The sequence below is a fragment of the Lygodium microphyllum genome, chromosome 27, assembly GCF_053477565.2.
Source record: "Lygodium microphyllum isolate KBCC chromosome 27, Lygodium_microphyllum_v1.1.10, whole genome shotgun sequence".
NCBI classification, from domain to species: domain Eukaryota; kingdom Viridiplantae; phylum Streptophyta; class Polypodiopsida; order Schizaeales; family Lygodiaceae; genus Lygodium; species Lygodium microphyllum.
In genome coordinates, this window is record NC_141161.1 from 70,876,156 (window position 1) to 70,885,009 (window position 8,854).

Consider the following 8,854-nt stretch of genomic DNA (forward strand, 5'->3'; position numbering starts at 1 on the left):
TTTGATTCTAATCAAGTAGTTTGGCAATGAGAGTTGAGGAGAAAAAGTTATGTCCATTTTTCTAACATGTGGTCACTAAAATAGCTACTAGATAGCTATGTAAGGTACACGATTTTGGTTTGGGACTATTCCTTATCCAATTGCAATTTGAAATTTTAGTAAATTTTCCTTACACATACTAAGATTTATTTTGATCCTATTAAAATAAGGTTTGAAGGGATACAACTCTTGTTATAGCCCATTTATTGATAGACAATCTTTTCTTATTACACCCAATTCAATGGCCAAGAATAGGAAGAAAGAGCAAATGTTGATCATAAATGAAGACTTAGCTAAGTATCAAGGAGAGATTAACTCATCCATTAGAGCCAAAAATCATGGACAAAAGGATGGGAATGATGGCAATGTACATGAAGAATCACAATGGCCAAGAGACCCTATTATTGATGAGGTACATATGTCTGAAGTGAATGGATCACATGATTCAAATGGATTCCAACAACTTTCTTATAGGATTGAATGCATGAATGAGGATATCATTCAATTGAACTTAAAAATTGATAATAAGTTTAGACAAATGGTCAATCATTTTGAGAAGTTTGGGCAACATAATCAATTGTTGGACACTAAGTTTGATCAAATGATCTCTATTCTTAGCAACTTGGGTAATAAGTGGCAAATCACTCTGCCTTTAAATGATAATGGGGCATCAATTCCACATGACAATGTGAAGTCAAGGGTAGCCCATCAGTTTATACATGCAACCTATGATCAAAGTGATCCATCAAGAGTTAATGAAACATTTCAGCTCCTTTAACTCTTGGAATAGGGGAAGACCAAACTTTGAATCTTTGAATCTTCAAAGGATCATGGAAAACCTAAAAAAGCTTAGCATACTAAAAAAGAAGAAGACATTCATGGGCTGACCCATTTCATAAGTAGTTTTACCACAAAACTCACAAATACCTAATGCAAGGAATAGACAAGGTTCACATATTCAGTCCCCTCATAGCCATCAGCCATGTGGAACTAACTCACTTGGTCATTACTCTTTGGGAAAACAAGAAGAATGTATAGCAATCCTTTAACAACAACCATGGACAATCAATATAGGATAATGTCTCTCATATCACTATGATAGAGATTACAAAGAGAAAATCAACATACCACTGTTCAAAGGGGACAATCCCTCACCAATAAAGCTTGAAGAATGGATTAATAAATTGGCAATGTATTTCACCTTCTATCCATGCCATGATGAGGCAAATATTTGTTATGAAACTTTATACTTAGAGCGATACACACGTACATGGTGGAGACACATTATGAACATTGGATAAGTTTTTCATACATGGGGGGACTTGAAATCAGCCATGACACAGGTTTTTGTATCTCCAAGGAAAAGAAAGGTTGGAAAGGAAGTGGTATGATCTTACACAATGAGGCTCTACAGTTAGGGAGTATTCTAGATAGTTTCTAAACCTTTCCATGTATGTTTAGGGCATTTCTGATTCATCCAAGTTGAATAAGAACATTTTTGGATTAGATCCAAACCTTTCGATAGATGTGAGGGTAGCAAAGCTTGCGAATGTACATGTAGCCATATAGTATGCTAAACACTATAGCCAGAAATATAGAAGAGAAGTGCAATGTGCCTGCCCGAGCTTCCTCATCACCATGTTATTAGTAGCCTATCAAGAGATATCTTAGAAAATGCCACCCAAGATTCAAAAAATAACCTTTGAGTTTGCTATCTAGGCTCGCTTGAGTCTACCTTGCAGTGGAAGTTCTGGATGTCCCCACGAGGATCTACCTAGTTTTGGGTTCTTACTATGGGTCAAATCAACTACTAACGGTTGATTAGTGTCGGCAATTTGAGTTTCCACTTCTTATAGAATTCCTCTAATTGAAACGGACTTGCATTGCACTTGGTTCAAAGAGAATGGGAGATGAAGGGGAGTGTGGTACCTCGACCCTTCTGCCCATGAGCCAAATCCCATTTTGGCCCCTAAAACGATGCAAGCCGGGTTTCTTGATATCTAGTGGTCATACATTTACCTATTTATGAATGCAAATTTTTCCCTTTGAGAAAAGCTCTTGGCTTATTGAGTCCACACAACCGTAGGTCTAGATCCATCGAGGATCCATCCTCTTGCTTCCCTTGCCGATAAAGTATTTTTAATTACCTAATTACCTACCGCTTTAGATTCGACATATAAAAATAGCTTCTTTGATTATCTCTTGGCACAAATTCAATACACGCCTTTATTTCACGACAAAAAAACAGTGTAAAGCAGTTTCTTCTCAATAGTTCCTTTAAGAAAAATATATTTTTATAATGTTTTCAATCCTAGTTAAATGTGAAGTCAACCCGAAGGCATTATTCTTACCAAGTTCAGTTCCTAGACTAGTATTGGAACTTCCAGAGGACTATTTGGATTCGAAGGGTAATTGATAATCTGTAAGAGTCTAAGGAGTTTATGACCAGAGCCCCTTGGTATCCTCACCTCCTCTTACCAACTAGAGTTCCCTACGATAAGACCTTTCTGCCATGATTGGTCTATACTTACTAACATGAAAACAAAAAAAAAACCCTTGGAGTAGGTTTTATCCACGCTGGCCTTGGGGAGGTCTAGCGCCATTAGAGAACACTGCCTCAACTGACATTCTGTGCTCATTAAGATACTGCCTTGGTCGGCAATCTGTACTCAATTATCCATCTTTTGGCATGATGATTTTAGGATAGATTAGTACCTAACTTACAACCACAAACATTTTACTTTGAATGCATTATACATAAAATTTTAACAAGTTTATTTCCAAGATAAACTCTTTTTTTTCGTAAAATAATAACATCAAGGAAAAACTTAGCGTAAGTGGCAATATCTTCCAATAATCTTCTTGGATTGCCCTCCCCTTGGGATCTAGTTCGGGTTGAATTTAAAAAAAAAATCTATTTTTGAGAACAACTCCCATGAGGGTATTTTTCTTTTCTCATTAGAGTTCTGTGGGTCCTTGTCTCGTGATAACTACAATAATTTTTTTTGGTTAGTTTTATTATGAAAAGTATTCTTTTAAGAATTTCATCTCAATACTTTTTTAAATATAGAGAATTAGCATCCATGTTTATTAATCACAGGTTCCATTAGCTCAATACAAATCAAAATTTTAAATCTTTTAGGAAACATAGTATCTTTCTTGTACTTATCCTTGGTACATCTCGTACAACCCCAAATTATCCCTTGAAATTTGCTATTAGGAATTTCTCTAGGTTTGCTTTCTTTTTATTTTATGTAAGAGATTAAAAAAATCCTATTCTATGAATGTGGATTTTTGTTACCAACGCATAATAAAATTTGAAATATCACAAGAAGTGAGCTCTTTTCAAGATAGGATCCACTTATCACACAAATCAATCAACAAGGTTTGGATAGTAGTTAGCCAACAAAGAGAGGCTTATAGACATAAGAACAGGACTTCAAGCACTTTCATTAAGATCCTTGTATATCCCATAGCATATGCTTTCAAGCAAGAAGGGAACAACTTCAAGTATAGTGGAGATCCAAAAGAGGACTTCAAGAGAGCTAAAAATAGAGTGAAATAGTCACCCAATACCATTAGTAGTAAGCCCTTCTCTAATGACAAGCTAAAAAAAGGACTATGTTCCAAATGTGGAGAAAAATGGTCACCTCATCATAAATAAAAGTGAAAACTTTAATATGGTGATCATAGAAGACTAAGATAAGGATAAAGTCCATGAGGAAGGTCAAATACAAGATGAGATAGCTCTTACTTGTCATGAGGTACATGACTATGATGATCAGTTTTTTGTACAAGAGGATTTAGAGCCACAGTTAATAGGTTTCCATTTGATCTAGATGGATTATCATTGGATAAATCTTTAGCTCTCACATACTCACCCATGCTTTATTCTATATCTCGAGATGCTTGGATGGGTTATAAAGGAGAGATTACACTTTGGATCAAAGGCACAATCAATTCTAAGGTTGCTCATATTATTATTGATACAAGCAATACATATAGCTTTGTAAATGCCAAATCATTATTTAAGTTGAAGTTATTACCTCAAGAGATAGGCAAATGGAGCTCAAGAGTTGAGCAAGGAGATATGCTTACAAACACCTATTGAGCTATCACAATCTTGCACCATTAATACGTACTCGATTGTCCTAGATATGGGTCCTATAGACATCATTATTGGTTATGCTTGGCTTAAAAATATTGGAAAGTTTTCCTTGAATCTTAGTCACATGTTTATGGAGTTTAATTGGGAGGGTCAACAAGTAACACTTAATGGCATAAAGAGAAAATGTCATGAAGAGGATAGGAGAGAGTGAAGAAGAGGAGAGAGAGAGGGTGCAGAAGAGAGAGAAAGACTGCAAGAAGAGAGAGAAAGAGAGTGATGAGGAGAGAGAAATACTAGAAAAAGAGAGAGAAAGACAGAAAGAGAGAGGAAGAAGCTGAGTAAATGCGAGCTGCAGATAGTGGACAACAAGCTGTTTACTACATGGCCTTGCTGTAGTAAATCTGAGATAAGTTTCTATAGAGAACTTTGATCAAGGCATGCTACACATAAAAATGGAGCTCTTGGTAAGTGCTTTCAGCCCATGTAGGTTTGGATTGGCTGTTCAGAGTTCAGAGTAAAATCTGGTGTAAAACAGTGAGCTGTTTGCAATCTTCCCTGCACTAAAATATGGCCATAGATAACCAATCTTCAGCCAAAAGAGTCTACCAAAAAAAAAAGGGATGCTGGTCTAAACGAGATCCCAAGCAATCCATTAACCTCCTGGATCAAAAGGTATTCCGTCATAATGATTGTCCAAGAGAAGAGGATGCTCATCAACCACATACTCCAATCCACCCAGATCAAATGGATACAATGAAGTATCCCCATAATCAAGTCCATAATCACATCCATAATCTCTCAGATCATAGGGAAGCACAATGCCATCTTCATATTCATGTATGCCCACATCATGTATTATATCATCATTAGACATATGCCAGCCATCATAACCATGATCAAGGTATTCATTATCAAATGTGTTCAATGGGCTGTTGTAAATGTTGATTAAGTGTAAACTGATGCTCAAGAATATCATCATGAGGTTTCTCGAGGAGTCTAAAACCTTCAGCATAACCATCTACATCTGTGAGTGCCTCATGTGATTCATAAGCTAAGATGTCATCATCTTGTACATCTTGCTCTTCACTCTTCCCTTCTTATACATCTTCTTGGTCTTCTTGCTCATCTTCTTGTTGATCATGTTGCTCATTATCCCAATCTTGTTGTTCAACTTGCTCATTGCTCTAGCACTTTGAAAAGAACTCATCATTACATTTGGGTAATCATGGGGTATGAACTGATAGGGATATAGGTTACCATGGTAGTTATGAATTTTCTCCAGATCAAAGCTAGAAGAGTACTGATAAGCATGACCATTATTGTCACGTCCATAAGAATTGGGCTGCTCAATTAAGAAAGGTTCCCATGTATAATCATGACTATGTTGCTGAAAAGGTGGATGCTCATAAGCATAAGCATGTTGCCCATAATAGCCATTCTACTGCCAAAGTTCAATGGAGTGATACTATACATTATGACATGGTACATCATATCTATAAGCATTAACATGCTGTCCAGATGTACTTGCATACTGATCATGTTCATTTGTAAGTTGTTGATGTTCATATTCATAAGATGCATGTAGATCATAGTGTGTACCATCAGCATATACATGTTGGCCGCCATAAGCATAAGCATTTGATTCAAGTCTTGCTTCTTTTTCTCTGTCCGCCTTCATAAGAGCGATATACCGATCAATTAAAGCTCCAAGTTTGTCAATATTAGCCCGTGTTTGAAGCCAACCTTGTTCACTAGAGCTGGAGCTATTGATCTCAGTTGCCATTGTAGTCAAGTTGCTTTCAAAATCTTCTTGTTTGATGAGCATCAGCAAGGCTACATAACTTCTCTATTTCTGTTCTTGTCTTCCACGAGGTGAATTGCATCAATAAGCTATGTCAATTGCTAAGATCAGCATTGATGCCTCTAGTAGCAACTGGTTCATCTCTTCCTTCGAATCATTGAAGCCATTAGCATGTCCTTTCTCTAAACATGATAATCTTTTCAGTCAGAGTCTAAAATGCATGCAACAGTGTATGAGCAGCTTGAGATCCTTGTCTCTGATGCAATCCAAATAGATATGGAAGTACAACAATCTCCGGAAGGGCGTGCTATAATTTAGATACCTAGCTCCAACATAAACTTTTCACGCCTGGTTCTTCAAGCAAGCTGAACCCATAGAGGCCATAATAAGCATGCAGAAAATATGGTACTTCCCTCGGATAATTGCTAAACCACCAAACTCACTTTGACAGCTTAATAAAAAGGCACACAATGCATTGGTGTCCTAGAGATGCCCAACTCCAAGAAGATTGAGTACTCCCCCAACCTAGAATGCATAGCAAGTATCATATGACTTGTTTATCGTTCCTTGGAAACCTCTTGCTGTGACTGTGTCATTTTATAAGGCCATTCACATCCAAAATAGTTGATGCCAACATTCCAGACACTGGATCAGGTACCATACATCCCATCAACTTTAAAGCAGCAATTGCACAATATGTAGCACCACTTGTACATGAAACTCCAAGCCAGGTGACAAGCTAAACCCATCCATATGATTGGCATTCTAAGATATATTTCAATGCCTTTTCAGAATCCAATCTAGACCAATCATTAAGCATTGCCGAAACAACAACAACATAATAAACAAAACACAAATATGTCTTTGTTCCTGCATTGAATGTTGTAAAGCTTCCATCAGCTTGTTGCAGATTGTGCCTGAGCAACCTCTCTCAGTGGTGAAGTTGGCACAAAAAATTGTAGGTGAAGAAAATGAAAACTCATTCATATCATTCTTTGCAACAAGTTGTCTTAGCATGTTATATCTCACAACAATGGATCTCTTCAACCCTGATAGATGAGCACCCTACAGAAGCTGATATTACTGTTGTTAGATTGCCAGCAGACTTGTACATGGAGAAGAAACACTTTGCTTCTATCACTAGACGTCCCTTTTGTTGCTTGCAACTTCATCTGCAATCAGTGTTGGCGAGTAGTTTGATGTCCCTGTAGGGTCCTATATATGGAGAATGACTTTGCTTTTGCATACATCTACGATTTCCTCCTAGGGTTGATCCCCTCCACATGGAACTAGCCAATGTAGCACTTTTTATTCAGCTCTTCTCAGAGCCAGATTGCAACACCACCTTCAAGAGGTATAATGCAAGGCCTCAAGACTATCCTAAATTTTACTGTACCTGATCAAAAGTCAGGAAAGCTTGAGCTTCAATAAGAAATTCTGGAAGTAGGTGCATGTGGCCTAAGACGAGATAGGCAGCATGGATTGAGGTTTTGAAATGAACCCATCCCGCAACCCAGCTGCCTCTACTACTTGCATTTGTTTTGCAAAAGTGGGCACTCTCTGATCATGGTACTCAATCTGATCTTCCTTCAAGTGAATAGTAATCTATGCTTATGGCACTTTACTTATGCTTTTTGCTGGCAGTATACAACCTTTAGTGGAATCCCTGGATATGTGGCTACATGAGGGAATCCTTGATGACGCTTTTGGTGAGATGTTCTTTTATGCCAATAGTTCTATTGCAATTGAGGACTCCACATTCTGGCAGCAAGGTTTTCATCTACATTATTTCAAGTCTCCAAAGCTTGTTGATGATACCCAAAGAAGAACATCTGAAATGGCCAAGTCAATCCTTTTAGCAGGAAAGTCTCTTTAGCTGTTACAGCATGTGCATCGTGATGCAATAGATGAGTTTAGTAGCAATGATCAAACACTTGCCACCTCATCTTTATTGCCATTAGTGGGTGGCCTTCATCCTACATCTAAAATGCAAAAGATGTAGGAAGAAAGTGACTAGATTCATCTAGAGGCTCCAAAAATGGCCAATCCTTATCAAGATTCAGTGCATGAACAAGTTGCCTTGAGTGAGATAAAAAAAACTGACACGTCAGTCCCATTCTGAAATATTGGAACCCAAAGATGACACTGGTAGTGAATGTGTGGGCCTAGAATGGTCTTGCATTCTTCCTCCTTTGGACGATCATGATCTTCACAATGCCATTTTTGCAAATGCGACAAATGCTTTGCATCATGCCAAAGTGTCAAGTTCTGCCTCATCTGATGAAAGCTTTAATGCCTGCAGAAACCTAAGCAATATTGTGGCAGGCATTGATTATAGTTCTGGGTCTGGTTGTGGCAATCTATTGTTAAAAAATGTAAAGCTAGATTTAAAGGCAATGAAACGACTCTTTCCACTTCCAACTATTCTACCATTATCCAAAAAGAAGGCTTGGCTAGGTTCAGCTTCCATCCCACCTGCCAGCTTGAGACTCCCAAATGTATTGCTCATTGTCATTGTGCTTATATTCATTGTGCTTATATTCAATCTTGAGAGGGATAAGGTGCTGCTTTAACTGGGGCAAATAAAATCTCTGGTTGAAGTCTTTTTGCTTGAAATTGAAGGCTCTTATTTTGAGCCACCCGATTTCATTAGAACTGCTCCCTCCCTTGAGGTGTCTCAATGAAGATGCATAAGTAAGGCTACAAGTTGCATCTATAGATAGAGTATTAGCACTGTGGTAGCTCTATCTTCAAGCTCAACCAGACAAACGATGCAAAGATCATCAATGCCTTTAAGCAACTATGTCTACGACTTGTATTGAACAAGGATGCTTACATAGAACCTTCTATTGGAATAGTACCACCTGTACCACATGTGTAGGAGTTGATCCCAACAGGCATGTAGT

The 8,854-nt window shown here is 37.7% G+C and overlaps 1 pseudogene; it reads right to left on the minus strand.

Annotated features, from left to right (window-relative positions):
• Positions 1-231: 231 nt before the first annotated feature.
• LOC148012447 (geranylgeranyl transferase type-1 subunit beta pseudogene) lies at positions 232-8,849 on the minus strand (annotated as a pseudogene).
• Between the last annotated feature and the right edge of the window lie 5 nt (positions 8,850-8,854).